Genomic DNA, 17,130 nt, shown 5'->3' with positions numbered 1-17,130 from the left:
GGGAGTGGGAGACAAGGGGGCTAACTAGGGGGCAGGGGGACCACGGATGCCACCAGAACAGGTGGAATATTGCTATTTACCTAGCGACCACGCTCACCAGGCTCCAAGGAACGAAAGGAACTGGTGCAGGCACGCGAGTCTGTACACTCACTGTACAGGATTAGATGGACCAAGGAGAGGGGGGTGGCCGGGAACGGGAGGCGGGAGGGACGGCCAAGCAGGAAATGGGTGCGGGGAGGGAGTGGGAGAGGAAGCGGGCTAACTAGGGGGCAGGGGGACCACGGATGCCACCAGAACAGGTGGAATAATGCAATTTACCTAGCGATTGCGCTGACCAGGCTCCAAGGAACAAAAGGATGAGCTATGTCATGCCATGCTTCCCAACTTCCAGGTCCCAGCTTTCGGGATGTTGAAGTGACGAAGTGACGTGTGCGCCCGTGTGCGACACCCACGGATTTGGCGCACATCCCGGGGAAAACACGCGCAGGGCCTTCCATGAATCGCACTGGAGCGCGTGCGCACATTTGTTCCATGAATCGGCCCCAGAATCTTTTGCTTGTTGAAAAAATCTGTGTGTTACCATATCCACCCTTTCTTCAATAACTGAATTGACAAATTGATCTCTAAAAGTTCCGCTGAAGCAGCCTGATTATTTGATACATAAAGCCAATGCAGGTGTGCCACTGCAGCACAAAGGTAATACTCTCTATCTGACAGCACTTGGGAAAACATTGGGCCTTATAAAAATAGCGCAACCTCTGGACATCCTCTGCATTCTTCTTCAAGCAGTCAAATGTTAGAAGACAGTGGCCTGAAACGTCACTGGTCTCCTCATTAAGATGGGGCAGCACCGCTTTACTTTAATCTCCTCCGCTGGCATGGTCCACATAGCAGTTTTGCTGCTGCATTGCCCTTGTTGTTTCTACAGACACCAATTCCACCCTCCCATCCTATTCCACCCGGCTCTCTTCCTCCAGCGAAGCCCCTAATCAGTTTCTTAGCTTTATTTTTTAATAGCACTGTACAATTTATTAGGAATACTCGTCATCCCCTCACTATATATGCACCCTCTCCCCCTCCTCCCTCTTCCCTCTTCCATTCTAGTTTCGTGCAATGCATTGCTTTCTTTTCCACTCTTTTCTTCCTCCACTCACCTCTTAATGCACTTCCCCTTCACAGTTTGTCAATTTTGAATCATCCTTGTTTTTAACGCATTACATTTTGGTGGCAACATTATATCAATATTGCATTTTAATTCATTCCCCCTCCTTGCTCCTCCCTCATAGTGACAGCCCTTCCTGGGCTTACTCAGGTGCTTGCTTGAGGCATGAGGCGGGGCAGGTGGAAGGGATCAGGATGCTTTGGGAAGAGGGTTTAGGTGGGGGAATTAGGTGGGGGAATGTTAATCATCATGCAGAAGCGCCTATTACCCTGTTTCGAACGCTTGATGCAAAGCTTCTTTTGTTTAAAGATCTGTTAGCCTTTCCTCAATGTGTTCCCATACCTCATCTCATCAATGTATAAATACAAGTAACCTGATGATTTGCATAACCTGAAACAATGATTTTCGGATCAGAATTTTGATTTCACATGAATGAAATCTACTCGTTCTCCTGGGTGTTTCTAGAGACAGCGTGATCTTGCCAGATTGCTATGTAAGTGCAGATCACCCCTCCATCCATTCATATCTTAAACCAGCCCAATTCTCCAGTTGCAGACTATTCGGATGAACATATGCATCACAGTGTGCGCCCAGTCTTTATGGTGGCAAATTGCATCACTGATGCCAGTGCAGGTAGGGAAAAGTGGGTTCCCATTGGACGTCAGTGTCACATGAATGTCTCAAAATCTTTCATGATTAATTGCAGCACAACAAAACGGGCTTTCTTTCAAAGTTTTTTTTTTCATGACAAAGATTATTATAAGTTCCATTAGATATCATGCTTCCTTTTGCTGGAGCTTATTTCATTCTCCCGCCTCCTTAAGGTGTGCTTAATGACCATCTTCGTTCCCAGCGCTGACCCCCCCAATCCCACTTTTATTCTCCTGTGGCGCCGCCCAATCTTCCCTCCCCATCTTCCTGGTCAGTTTGCTGACACTCTTTCTCTCCCATGATAACTTCTCACTTCTACTCTCCTTTCCACCCACTTCTGGAGCTCATGCTTTTGGGCTACATTTGAGGCACTATGCGCCAGCTGTTGAGCTCCTTAAACTTCTCCTTCTCCTGCCTCCCCTGCTCCGGCATCTAACTCAAAATGCTTGTAAATCCTGATGAGCGCACACCCTGAGGAAGGAGTGGAAGGAGAACGGGAGGTTGCGTGCGCAAACTCCATACTATGGTGATGGTCCCATACTCGCCCTTACTCTCAAATGGGAGCGTGCGCTCCCTCAATCATACAACCACTGCGTATTTGTTATTTATAGAGCGGGTCCAGGGCGGCTCAGGATATTATGCTAACTCTCAATGCCCCATGGAGGTGAACACCAGCTCTGGCACTGGTCCATAGGCTTTCCTGACCACACACTTCAAACCTGTGTGCACCATGAGGGCTCGTTTTACCTATAGCCCAAATACAATGCTACTATCTGCTCATCCGTTTACCAAAGAAAGGACCACCGGTGACAAATCGTGGTTGAAAATTGGTACAACTACACACAATTTAAACACAAAAACCAACCACGGATTAATTTAATACATTGGTCCTTGTTAATTTCAGCTTCCATCATCAAAATAAACAATACAGCAACTCTGGCTTAACAATCAAAATAATTCCCAAAACATCAAAAAAATCCACATACTTTATCAACATACAAAAACATGTATTGTCTTCTCCATATATTTTGTAATTAAAAAAACATGTGAAAAGCATTTGAAGTTACATCATTATAATAAATATTTTCAACAAAGCCAAAAATAAGCAGCATGAATCCTACTCACTCTACCACATTTACAAAATCAGAAATATAAGCGCCATGAAATCCTATTTGCATTCACATCCATACTAAAGCAAACATGCAATTGCTAAGTCTGTAGGATTCAGACTTCTTAACCCTGGCGTGCGCAGCTTTGCGGCCTTTTACAGGTCCCTTACACCCTGAATGTTCATCGCGTGGAAGATGTACACATTGTAATTCTTTCAGATCCATGTGACGTCAGGTTTTCCCTCACATATGGGCTCTACACAAGAACCGGTTCTCAAACACCTTCATAAAAGGAAGCTGAGACAAAATCCCAGTTGAGATCCACAGTCTGCTAACTCTTCTGAATAAGAAGAGACACTAGTGGACAGGGGAATGCTCTCCTTCCTACCTTCATTGGTCTTATTCATCTTTAAACGGTAAAACAATGGGCCTCTTCTCATAAATGAACTACTTTTATGCATAGCTGCCGCAGAGCTCGAAACACATCACTGACTCTCTCCGTGTAGTTGCTCCAAATGGAGATTCTATCTGCTCATCAACTGTGCCAGGCGGTAATGACCTTATTTCTCAAGCTGTAGGGTAGTGCTGGTTGCTTCCAGCACTTATCCCATCTTAGGTGCCCACTGTCAATGGGTGCCCATGAGTCAGACTTACAGGCTAATAACAACCCTAAATGCCCACGAGCTGGGGCTGTAATGCTTAATTAGGGCAAGGGAAGCAAATCATCCCTTCCTACATATTATCCATCTTCTGAGGCCAGTCTGTAGTCACTGTGCCCTAAGCTTTCTCCTGAGTCTATCTAACACTTCATAGTGAAACATCCTCATAGATTCCTGCGCTTATTTCTATTGACATTCTGCCACCTGTCTCCCATCTCTGGTTATACAAAGTGAGGTGAATTGGGAACAGTGGTGGAACAAAGCAAGAGTTAATTGTCCACAACACAGAGGCATTCCGACCTATGTTCGGGCAGGCTCATCACTAACATCACTCTCGCCTCACTTCACACTTCACTCGCATGGTGGTCTTGAAGGTGTGTGTCTTTCTAAGATACAACTTCACACCCTTGATAGATAGCAGCTTACAAATCAGCTTATTAAAATGACTATCCTTCTGGTTTCTGGGACCGGTCCAAACAAATACAGGCTGTTTATAATTATTCATAGCTGGTAGAATGTGCGTGCATATATATTTATATTTATTAAGTTGAGGAGTAACATTGTGCTTCAAACAGAAGCACAGCAAGACATACATTGCATGGAACCGCCTCATATGTTTTAAATGAAGGAGAAATTAAGTAATGGATGAGACTTAAACAGTATTACCCAGATTGACCTTTTACAATTGACCTTTTGTCCAAATTGACCTAATAATAGTGGTCCTAATTGACCTTCTGCACAATTGACCTTTACATTCATATTACTTTCATATATATGTGTGCGGTGGGTTTGGGGTAATAAATAATATAATGGGATTGGGTAGGGCGTTGCAGGGTTTTTTGGATTGACTGGAGGGTTGCAGGGGGTTTCGACCCCACATATATGTCCTAATTGACCTTCATTTCACGGTCAATTGTGGAAAGGTCAATTCTCACGCGATCAGTTGTGAAAAGGTCAATTCAAGTACATCCGACTTAAACCTGATGATGGAGGTGGTTAGTGTGAAAATAAAGTGGTAAAATTAAGGGGGATGGTACAAACAGATATTGTGAACTCATGAACAGTTCAGCATTATGCACATTTACAAAATATACCATCTGTAAAATGTCAGGGTTTTTCCAGTTAAGGAACACGTTGGCGTGAGGGGATCAAGGAGTAGGAGTGATGCACATATACTCCTTAGATGATCCTTTTAGTTGGTAGGTTAAGTTTAAGGAAGGACTCGAATCCTGGCAAAGATGGGGAGCATTTTGGCCCAGGCATTAAGGAGCTCCATTGTTGAGAATGCAAGAGGTTGCATTAGTATAAGAGGGGGACATATAGGGTGGCAGAGGGTGGAGACAATAAGATGGAGGATAGAATCAGACAAGTTGGGGGCCAGTACATGAGTGTATTTAAAGACCATAACAAGGATTTTAAAAATGCAGCGATTAGTTCCATCCTATATGGACGTGGGCCTTGGAGGTGGAAGATGATTGTGGGATTTAATTGAGGGTGCATAAAGGTGCAAGGCCTACAAAGGAAAGGAAATATGAGTAGGCAGAGTAGTTAAGCGGTTGTTGCTCAAAGGGAAGATCACCTCCGTATTAGAGAAGATTCAGTGCCATACAGAGTTTAATTGCTGATAGATAACTGTTGATGCTTGAGTGCAGTCTGGTGGTGAAGTAGAGGAGAGAGGATTTGTGTATCCTTGCAATGAGATAGTAAGATAAACCAAAGAAGGAGATGCCTCTACTAAGTAATTAAATATACAGTTTGAAGTGTAGAGGGCCAAGGACATTCCCAGAGGTCTCTGTGCACCATCTGAGAGTTCTGCTTAATCAATAGGTTCCCTGGGAGTACACATTTAGACTCCTGCCTGTGTCCTGGCTGGGAATCTGGAAGCCATCTTGAGCACTCTGAGTAGCTCCCAGAGAGTCATGTAACCACATCATGTGAGTGTATTTCAATTTTGAAGTCATTTCGTTGCCACATCCTGCATTCCTAGAGGACTATGTATAACATTTTAGGGTCCTACCTCAAAAACAAAAACGCCTTGATCTGTAACATCAACAACACTGACTGCATCTTGGCTGGATGCCTGGAAACTATACTGAGCCTTCTGATAGGCCCCCGTAGGGTCATGTGACATACTGAATCCCTTGTTATTGAGTCTCCCCTAGGTGTACAGCCCACAGGTATGCCATTAAGGGCCAAAAGTATCAAAGGACAACTTCATGTTTGGGCCTGTTAGGGAAAGAAAGGGCATAAGACCAGAGCCCCTGCCCATGCTAGGACTTCGTATCGAGCGTCCAAACGCAATTATCATTTGACCAAGTGACTCTATTCACTGTGGAGCTCTTGTTAGCATTATCTCAATGGAAAAAGACACATTCCTCTTTCGGGCCTGATAACAGTCTTTTGGTGACCTATAATCCCATTCTAGCCCAACCCAAAACAATCACCTCTCTATTCCAGTCAACCATCCCTCCTTCCCTTTCTGCTCATCCAGCTACCCTCTCTATCTTTGGCTACATCCTTTCATCCCTTTTTACTCTTGGCTATTTTTTTGCCCTTCATCATCATCCTGGGCTTTGTTTCTTTCTTCCCTGTATTCAATCTTCTCCTTCCTTCACTTCTTTCCCAGCCTTTAGCCACAACTGTATCTAACGTCTACCTCAGTCTCCCTTCAACCCCTCCACCTGCAATCCTCGAACCCTATGCACTCATTTTCCATGGATCTCCATTCTCATCTACACTCCTCACCTACTACACACATGCTGTTCTACCCCACAACTTATCATTCTTTCAGTGGACCCTGGAATGTGCAATCCCTCTGCAACAAGTCTTCCTACGTCACTGACCAATCTATGCTCAACTCTGACTTCTTGTTTCACAGAAACCTGGATATCTCTTCATGAATCTGGTACACAAGCTTCTATCCATACTGATGCTTCAACATACACACAGCCTCGCCAACCTTTTTGCGAAGAGTGGTTTAGTGTGATTCCTTATAAATAAGGCAATCACCACTGCCCCCTGTTTCCCTCTGCCATCACCTCTTCTGCTTTTGAATATCCCACTATTTAACTTCTCCCTCCTACTCTTTCACTGTTGTGACTCTAACAACTCCCTGGTGCTCTCAACGCTTTCTTCGCCAACCTGGACCTTCTGCTTGTGTCACTTCCTACTGCAATCCCCATTTTTATGCTCAGGGACCTTCCGAAGCCCTACTCAGCCATGCAACTTGAACGAAACTTTCTCATATCTGACCACTCACTTAACTCTTTCCATGGCTAATCTACCCACTCTGGTTTGAACTGTCACTACTTCACTCTCCTCCTTTGACTTCACCACTGACCACTATCTCTCTGATCGCTCCATTGGTGCCCCCACCTTGTACTCTTCCTTTTCCCTCTTCATTGACCAAGAGGAAATGTTGCCTTTTCCCTTTGCCTTTTCTGATGTGAGGACCTCTCTTCTGCTTCTCTTCCCTTTTCATGCCTCTTCCATTTACTGTGCCTTTTCTGACTTTCACTATGCGCCTATGACTCCCTTTGGCCAACACTAGCCTGCATGCACATTCATAGTTTCTCAACCCTACTTCACAAACCTAATCTTGCTTCTTTTTAATCACCCCTAAAAATGTTAATCTTCCCATGCCAATATTCATAGCCCTCTCCTTTTGCTCTCAACGTTTCCGATAAAATATATAATATTCATGACAGCTCTCCTCAATTTCCCCCCACTCCTTCTGTCCACCACATATTTCTCCATCATTTCTGCTCCCCCTATCTCTACCTTTTCAAAGGAATTATCATCCAACCTTTGCCATGCCAACACATCTTGCACTCCTATCGACCCATTTGCTCCTCAAATGGTGAACAGTTTAGTCTCAATCATCTGCCTTTATCTCTACATGTTCTTTATCCTCTGTCTGTCTCTCTCTTTCTCTCTCTCTCTCTCTCTCTCCACACTGTATACCCTCCCTGCCTCCTTCACATCTGCAACAAACCAACCCCTTTTGGAGAAACGCTCCGCTGACTGAAATGTCCCATCAAACTATTGCCCTGAATCCCTCCTTCCCCAGTGCTCAAATATCCTTAAGAGGTTGGTTTCACTAAGTAACCTGAGGATATTGGCATTGGAGATCAACCACAATCTGGCTTCTGTTGTAAACACTCCAACAAGACTGCACTCATATATTTCTCCACATTTTTCTCTGATGTGGACCACTCCAAACTCTCTTCTATACTCATCCTCCTGTACCTCTCTGCTGCTTTGTACACTGTCAGTCAGCCTCTCTCCTCCTCACACTCCAGGATCTTAGGTTTCTCGAATCTGCTGTCACCAGGACTGTCTTCTCCCTGGTAGGTTGCTCCCTTATAGTCTCCTGGTAAACCTCTGACTACCCCTGCTCCGTGTTGGTGACCAATTCTTGGACCTCTGCGCTTCACTCTCTATTCCTTTCATTTTTCATCCCTTTCACCTCTTTGATGATGCCACTCAAATCTTTTTCTCATTTCCCTCCTTCTCCCCATCCATCTTAGAACTGATTACCAACTGTCTCACTGTGATATGTCACTGCATGGCTCTCTAATGCTTTATGCTGAACTCTTCAAAAATGGAAGTAATCTTCCGGCTACAAGGTGGAACACCAGTTCAGAAGCAGTGTTCTGCGTTTCCTGAATAGCTTTACCTTCCAGACTCATGCACCTGTTTGCACCTTGAGTGGTGACCGTGCGAGTGCTGTCAGTGCCCAGTGAGCTGTAGTTCTTGTGGTGCCTGGTGTCAGACAGTTACCACTGAACCATCCTGTATGGGTAACAGATCTCATGCCCTCTGGTCCATGACAAAAACACTCTGGTAGTAAAAACAAGTACAATATCAAAAATGGCAATGATTGAAAAGTTACAATATCACATCGTAGTGAGGGTTCTGGAATGTGTGGCTTAGTGGTACAAGGTGTCAGGAGGATCAGTGAATACCAAGGATGGTGGGGCACACTGGACCTTCAGGTCTTCTGGGTCATCAAATGAGGGACCCATCACCTTCCGCAGGTCCAAAATGGGGTGAGGGAGAGAGATATGGAAAAAATGAAAACCTACAGCAGGGTTTTAGAGATGCGTTCCACACACAGTTTATCAGGTTTATCCATAAGGCTCATAGCCTTCCAAAATGTGTAATTGTCACAATGATATTGCCTATCTCCACCCTCCATGTATTCCTCCCATTATCCCTCCAACTGTAATTGAAATCTCTGAGACAACACCTGCTCTATTTTGCTGCACCTAAAATGGCTGACATTCGACAAAAACTAAACGAGCCTTGTGATGCTACTTCAATCGTTATGGAATGATTTACCCAGAAATATTGGATATTTCATCTCTTTTCCAACTGTAGGTTAAAATAACTTATGATCACTCAACAAGAATTCTTGTTTTACCGTATCAGCTTGCTAGTGTTGCTGTGAATCTGATGTATCATTTCAGCAATGCATTAAGAACATTCATGCTTTATGGTCAATTCACAGGTCAATGGTCATCCGGGTTCATACCAACAAAAGGAAATAACCATCCACAAGACAGTGAGACTAAGGGCCTGAGTCACAGAGCGTTTTCCTATAGGATTGCACCATTATAAAACGCTTCTGTGAATCAGGCCCTACGTGGCTTTCCAAATTAACCAAATTATATGCTTTGACATTTTTCAATTGGTTTTCTGGGCAAGGCCTGTAAATCTGCAAGATACATCATAGTTGGTAAGATAATTGGACCTTCTTCACGTGCACAAACGGTTCACCATTGTGTGCAGAGCAATCACTAGTGCAAGTCCTCCATGAGTTTATGATAAGGATTTTGGATTGCAGTCATTGCAAAATAATGCCTTACTTTGCATTGGGTTGTTACTGTCTGTACATCAACATGGTGGCGAATGAAAAGGCTTCAGTGATTTTTTTTATAAAATGGCTGATGCGATCATCTTTGTATGCGCATCGGGGAACGCTTGGCATGCAAGAGCCTTTTGTCTCCTATTGTACATGAAGGTTTATGAATAAACAACAAGGAACATGCCGTGCTTGCACCACGCCCCAGGTCATAAGACATGCATCGACTCTTTAGCAAAATGCTCCAAGCACGCCTTCACGAGGAGGAGTTGAAAGGAAACAGTTGCACGCCATTCAGCAATAGAAAATGGGTATTCGCCTACTAATATGTTGAGAACTCGCCTGCGTTGTCACCGTCTACCTGCAACAACTGTTTTTGATTAAGCCTAGGTTTGGTAATTTGCACATCCTAGCAACCAGAAACCACCTTAGTAGGCGACTTTGCACGTAACAAGTGCTCATCTGAGTATTGTATCTGTAAACAAATAGACAAAGGCATGAATGCATCCCTTTTTCTTGAACTTCCTGAGAATTTTTATTATTATTATCAGGGTATTTATTGAGTGCAGACCTAGCATCAGGAAGCAAGAATGCGCTTTCAATCAGTAATGGCGATGGGGGGCCGGAGAAATGATTCTCAGAGAAGAAAAAAAGTTACATAGATTGTCAAAATGTACACAAAAAAATGCACAGACTAGAATACTTAATTTATTTTGTTCGATCCCGGTGTGCAGCTCACACCCAAAAAACTGATTTTTGCTAGGTGCTCAGCAGATGCAATAGGCAATAGACATACTCATGTTTTACTAAGAAATGTGTCTATTCGAGGCCATTGAGAGCTTAGGGGAAGACCTGATGGACCGTCCTTATTTTGTACGAAATTTGAGAGCTAGAGCCCAAGAAATGCATTAGTAGGCGGTCTGACACCATGTGGCGCGGCGATCAATGCTGGTCCCGAAGCTTGTGGGACAACCAATTACATGTATGTTTAGTTTGAAATCATTTGGACCAGCCGATTGTGTGTAGTAAACGGTTTCTCTCAGACCATAACCACTTTAACATGTTTCCCATGCCCTCAGTCTGTGATCCTTCTTCTTAACAGTCTTTATCACAGCTTTCACTGTGTCTCTTTCTTCCACTTTTATGGTTACTCGAGCACATAACTGACCTCTCAAATTCTCTTTTCCTTCCACAGAGATATATACTCTAAAATCAGTGAGACCATTGGAAACATATCTGTATTTTCCAAAGCCGTGCGTTTCAGAGGCACTCCATTTGATTAGGGACACACGCAATAAATACGTCTTCCCTTTGCGTGTACACTTTAGAGAACGTTCAACAACAACTCTGAGTTTAAAAATACAGATTTTCGTATGCACCACTCAACTGAATGGGGCCTAATGTAGCATGCAGGATTCAGGGACTGCTGTTTACAGGTCTGTAAAGGAAAGTGGGGGATCATCACAGCCATTGCAACAGGGAGGTGCACTTTAGATATTAACGCGCAAAGTTTACTTGAATGCAGTGTTTTTAACAAATGTAAAATGAACAAGGACAAACTCCTTTTAAAAGTTATATTTTCTTTAAAGTACATTGTCTGTAACATTTGTGGTTATTTCAAACGAGAAACCTTTACGATGCCTGGATCTACAGAGACACGCTTTCTTTCTTGCCATGTTTGTGTGTCCACGCTGAGCAATATCAAGAAAACCTAGAGAAATGGAAGGAAGGGTGGGGGGGAGGGGTCTTTAAGAGCACAGCACCAGCCATTGGGAAGTGCATGGGACCGTGTTATTGCATATGTCCTACGGAGAGCTATGGCTAGTAAATGGCCTGTTCGTATCTGTGCAGAACAGTCATGAAATTGTGTCCAGAGACACATGCGTCACTCACAGAAGAGGCTGAACATGTCTGTGACTTCATCTTATCGTTGCAGAGCAGTCATTGAATTCTGCCTAGAGAAACATGCTTCGCCTTGCTGAAAAAGCTGAACATGTCTGCGGCTTCTTGTCTTTGCAGAGCGGTCAAGGAATTGTGTCCAGAGAAACATGTTTCACCTCATTGAAGAGGACCATACTGCCTGTGACTTCTTGTTATCTTTGCAGAGCGGTCATGTTTGTTTGTTTGTTTATTTACTTGTATAGCGAACCAAACCCTCAGCGAACCAAACCCTCGGCTATCTAGGAACATCACAACATAGAAAGTTCAGTTACAGGACAAAGCTAATAATTTACATGAAGAAATTACAAGTGCATTTCTGATTTGTACAATTTGCATGTTAATGCGTTTGTCATGCTTCCTGAGAAAAGAGCCACATTTTTACATTTTTCCTAAAACTGTAGTAAGATGGTTCAGCTCTTAAGTAGACCGGCAAAGAGTTCCACCATGGAATTGAGTCCAGAGACACATGCTTCACATCACTGAAGAGGCAGAACATGCCTGTGGCTTCTTATCTTTGCAGACCAGTCATTGAAGTGTTTCCAGAGACACATGCTTCACCTCATAGAAGAGGCTGAACATGTCTGTGGCTTCTTCCTGTCTTTGCAGAGTGGTCATGGAATTGTGTACAGCGACACATGCTTCACCTCTCTGAAGAGACTGAACATGCCGGTGGCTTCTTATCTTTGCAAAGTGGTCATGGAATTGTGTCCAGAGACACATGCTTCACCTCTCTGAAGAGGCTGAACATGCCGGCGGATTCTTATCTTTGCAGAGTGGTCATGGAATTGTGTCCAGAGACACTTGCTTAACCTCACTGAAGAGTCTGAACATCACTGTGGCCTATTCATGTCTTTGCAGAGCAGTCATGGATTTGTTTCCAGAGACACATGCTTAACCTCATAGAAGAGGCTGAACATGTCTGTGGCTTCTTCTTATCTTTGCAGAGTGGTCATGAAATTGTGTACAGCGACACATGCTTCAACTCTCTGAAGTGGCTGAACATGCTGGCGGCTTCTTATCTTTGCAGTATGGTGATGGAATTGTGTCCAGAAAAACACACTTCACCTCACTGAAGAGGCTGAACATGTCTGTGGCTTCTTCTTATCTCTGCCGAGCAGTCATGGAATTGTGTCCAGAGACACATGGTTCAACTCACAGAAGAGGCAGAACATCACTGTCACGTATTCTTATCTTTGCAGAGTGGTCATAGAATTGTGTCCAGAGACACATGCTTCACCTCACAGAAGAGGCTGAACATGCCTGTGGCTTTTTCTTATCTTTGCGGAGCAGTCATGGAATTGTGTCCAAAGACACATGCTTCACTCACAGAAGAGGCTGAACATGCCTGTGGCTTTTTCTTATCTTTGCGGAGCAGTCATGGAATTGTGTCCAAAGACACATGCTTCACTCACAGAAGTGTCTGAACATGCCTGTGACTTCTTCTCATCTCTGGGAGGGGGATGGACTGCTTTGTATTCTGTTGGTATCTCCTATAATAGCTTAGATTAGCTAGAAAGGCTGGAAAATGCACCCCAACAGTTTTCTCACTTGGTCACTAGCATTTTCTCAAGAAATACAACATTTCAAAAAAATCAGCCAAATGATAAAGTCCAGAACTCGGATATCAGTAGAGCCAAAAAAGTCCTGAGCCAAATTGTACTCTTCATCAGTATGGGATGTGTGTGTAGGTATAGCGTGAACATTTACTAGTCAATGCCTTAAACTACTGAGCACACAGTCCCAACAAGCTTTGCAACTTGTTTTTAAAAATGAACCATGATTGGGCCGAAGGAAATATTTGATCTTACCTGTCTTTAATGCAAAAAGGGTTTGATTTATCAAACAGATGATTGTCTGTGCTTCTCCATGGTTTGCACAGGGCATTCAACTCAGGGACTCTTGAACCATTGTTACACTATTGCATGATGGGATTTCAACCATCGCTGTTAATCAGTCAGAGAATAAGATTGTCATAGCCTGAAAACTCTTGTTGGCTAATGAAAATGCTATTTCAAATGATAGTTATGACATTATGAGCTAGCTGAATCCCTAATAATGTTCAGTTTGTTTTCACGGTCATTGGAAGATTTATAGTTAAATCTTAGATCATGATGATTGGTTGGTGTGACTTTTGAACCACTAAAATTAATAAACATAAGGATTCTACGAAAAGTATTAAACAAATGGTGACCCACAAATTGACTGCCTAATAGATCAGAATACTGCCTCTCACAAGCTAGTGATGTACTCTTGCATGTTTTCTGACAGTGGAATAGGGGTACATTTCCTCACTTTTGGGAAATGTTGTATACTCTTCCATCCTGAGTTTTTAAAAACCTGAGAACAAAACATCTGCTAGAAGTAACTTTCTATACACTTACTGAGTCTACCTTCACTCCGCCAGTTATTGACTTTGCCATACATTTACTTCTCCATGTCTTTACTTTGTATGTATCTCTTTGCATTGTGAATGTGGCAATGCATGTGGTAACGGTTCACTAAAGGTAAGGGTTGAGGTAACTTGTGGAATGGGTGTAGAATATGGGGCAAAAAAGAAGGGGATTATGCCCCCCCTAAAGATGATGTAAAAGCTTATTGAAGTGAAAGACAGTGGAAGTAATGGTATGGAGAAGTCAATGTGATTCAATGTATGGTGATGTGAATGCAATGGAAGTAAAGGCATACGTCCCTAACATTCAGCTCTTTCATTTTTTAGCCAAAAAATGATTATGTTATTTACGGTTTCCTCAATATCAGTCAAAACTTGAGGCAAAGAGGAGCTCTTGCACACCATGCTTTGGGCCATGCACTTTCTACTAGAACAGCAGCAGATAATGACAGTACTAGTCCCGCACTTAACCATCTCATTGAGAACACATCATAACTCTTTGTAAGAAGAAAGTACTAGTAGTACTAGGATTTCGGTTCATACGGAGAAGCAGCTACGAGTCAAGTAAAGCCCCCCTGAGCTGGGATTAATTTAAAAGTTATGTTAGTCTCTACAAAGTCCATGAGGCACCCAAAAACAGTACATTAACAAATTCGAATCACGCGGTCCTGAAGAATCTACAGGGACCAGCCCTGCGAGGAAATCACCATATTGCATCAAAATGATATATCATTAAGCTTTGCTTTATTTTTCACATCACCTTCATTATTGAGTGGTGAGTGTTATGATATATGATAGGTCGGTGCCCCGACCCTCCCACCCATCATCACCGAATTTGTCAACGTCTCATTCAGCACCAACACAGTCTCAACTAGTATCAAAAAATCATGGGTTACACCCTTACTAAAAAAAAACAACCCTGGACCCCACCATCCCCACCAACTACCGACCCATATCCACTGTCCCTTTTCTACTGAAAATCATCGATAAAATAGCTTACTCTAGGATCCAAAACCACCTAGAACACAATAAACTATTGGGGGACCGACAGTCAGGATTCCGCCCTAATCACAGTACAGGAACAGCATTACTCGATCTGAAGATCCAAATGGATGCATCAAGAGAAGCAGGTAAACTTTGCCTACTAATGCTACTAGATCTACTACGCATCCTTCATCATTGATGGCACCACAATCCCAGTACTCAAACAAGTGAAGACTCTCGGCATATAACTAGACGCCACACTAACCATGCCCAAACAAATCAACTCACTAGCCTCTTCCACCTCGTACACAGCCAAACTCATTTCACTCAGCCGTAAATTCCTCTCCGCCAAAAACTGTGTAACATTAGCCAGAGCACTCATACTCTCGAAGCTGGATTATTGTAACGTCCTTTACCTAGGCACATCTAACACCAATCTAGCCAAACTTCAATTTATGCAGAACAAAGCCCTTCGAGCGGCACTAGGCATAAAAGAATCAGACCACATTTCGAATACCAGAGATCCAACCACTGGCTCCCCAATCAAGCTAGAGTACTGTTCAAAACCCTCAGCATCACACATAAATGTATCACCAACAAAGCCCCAAAATATCTCCTTAACGTGGTCAAGAAAAACACCACACTAGACTTCTCAGATCGAATAACAGTAATAATCTCGACATCCCACAATATAAGAGAGAAAAAGCAGGCGGTAGTAGCTTCATAGTACTCGTCCCTAGGCACTGGAATACCCTTCTTATTAATATCAAGATGGAAATGTCCTTCCCATCATTTAAAAATTCACTAAAAACCTGGCTTTTTAATAAATTCTGACTTGATTACAGAACCTAACCCATGCCATTGTATATAACCGCTAGAATATGGTTACTGTATTATCTCTGTTAATGCCTTATAATGTTCTAAGATTGTATTTGACACTGTATGTAGCTATGCCATGATACTTCAGGGTCTGGGCGTATAACAAATGTAGTAAATAAATAAATAAAATAGGTAATTTATAATGGGATTAATACCCAGAGGTTTCTAAGCGCGGACCCAGGGATCGAACCTGTGTTGCTCTGTGTCGTCTTTCTTCCAAGGCAAGCATGTTTTACCGCCAACCTCGTAATGAGGCCCTTTCCCATTACATTCATTCTTTTTGACAACATTTCTGTATTAGCTGTTAATGCCATAGGGTGCTCCCACCAATGTTTATTTTTTGGATGATTCCCAGTGTGCTGTTGACACTAGACTGCTACTTCATTGGTGGCCTTGAGAAGTCACAGAGATCTGCCCTCTCTGTACTTATTGCCCTTGATTTTGAGGGTGGCTCTTTTCAGCCTCTGAATCACTATGCTGAGGTGTAGTAGGCAGTTATGATGGCAGCAATGAAGACAGTGATACTGTCAAGATCAGCTGTACTGAACGAGACCATGCAAGTATGTGCACAATTTACTAAATTCTGGAAAGGGACAGGCCGTTTTAAGGCAATACCCTGAGCTGTTAATGAGCTTCTGGGATTGGAAAGGCAGCCTTCCCATTTTCACTTTCAATACACACTCATGTTGGTAAGGGGCTCAAAACTATTTTAAATGATAATGCATCTAAATGTGGAGAACACCCTCTTTTGAACATCCCCAAAACACTCCCACCCTCTCTCTCTCTTTATCCCTCTGTCTCTCTCTCACTGTGTTCGACCTCCCCCGCCTCTCACCCCCTCACGCTGTTCTGTTTCTTTCATCCAGTCATATTTACTCTTAGAAAAGCACTGGTATGATTCACGGATCAGTGTACACAATTAATTCTGTTTAATACTAATGCAAAGTTGTTTGCACCCAGCAACGCTTCACACCATGGTAAGCTGATGGCTTTTGAGAAATCACGCATGTGGCAAAAGGCACACAGAAGTATTCTGTACACATTAGGACTACATCAGGTTGAAGGTTGTAGTAACACAAACCGTATAGTTAAGAAGTAATAGTAGAACTGACCCTCTCTACTGGGATTCCCTTAACCTCTTGCACTGCTGGATAGTTATAACATTTCAACCTCTTTCCAAGTTTCTTTCCCCATTATTGTTTTTACATTACACTCCTTTGCTGGCGGGCATGCAAGGGCCAAACTATGATGAACAAATCGTTTTAATAACTAGCAAATGCATTGTAAATGTACAGCCTGTGTCGTGCCCTGTAAGTGTGTCTCCTCGTGGGACTTCTACAATATACTACCACTGTCTTGATTCACCCTCAATATGCAATGTGTTCTTCAATTGTTAGCCAGTATACCTTGATTTCATTATTTTGTATTGTGCCAGCATGTTGCAGTATGGCCTGGCTACTCTGCTGGATTTCAGGTGAGCCTCAGCTAAG

Source organism: Ambystoma mexicanum, chromosome 3q, assembly GCF_040938575.1.
Source record: "Ambystoma mexicanum isolate Mex_15411 chromosome 3q, UKY_AmexF1_1, whole genome shotgun sequence".
Lineage (NCBI taxonomy): Eukaryota > Metazoa > Chordata > Amphibia > Caudata > Ambystomatidae > Ambystoma > Ambystoma mexicanum.
Note: the sequence above shows the minus strand (reverse complement) of the source record.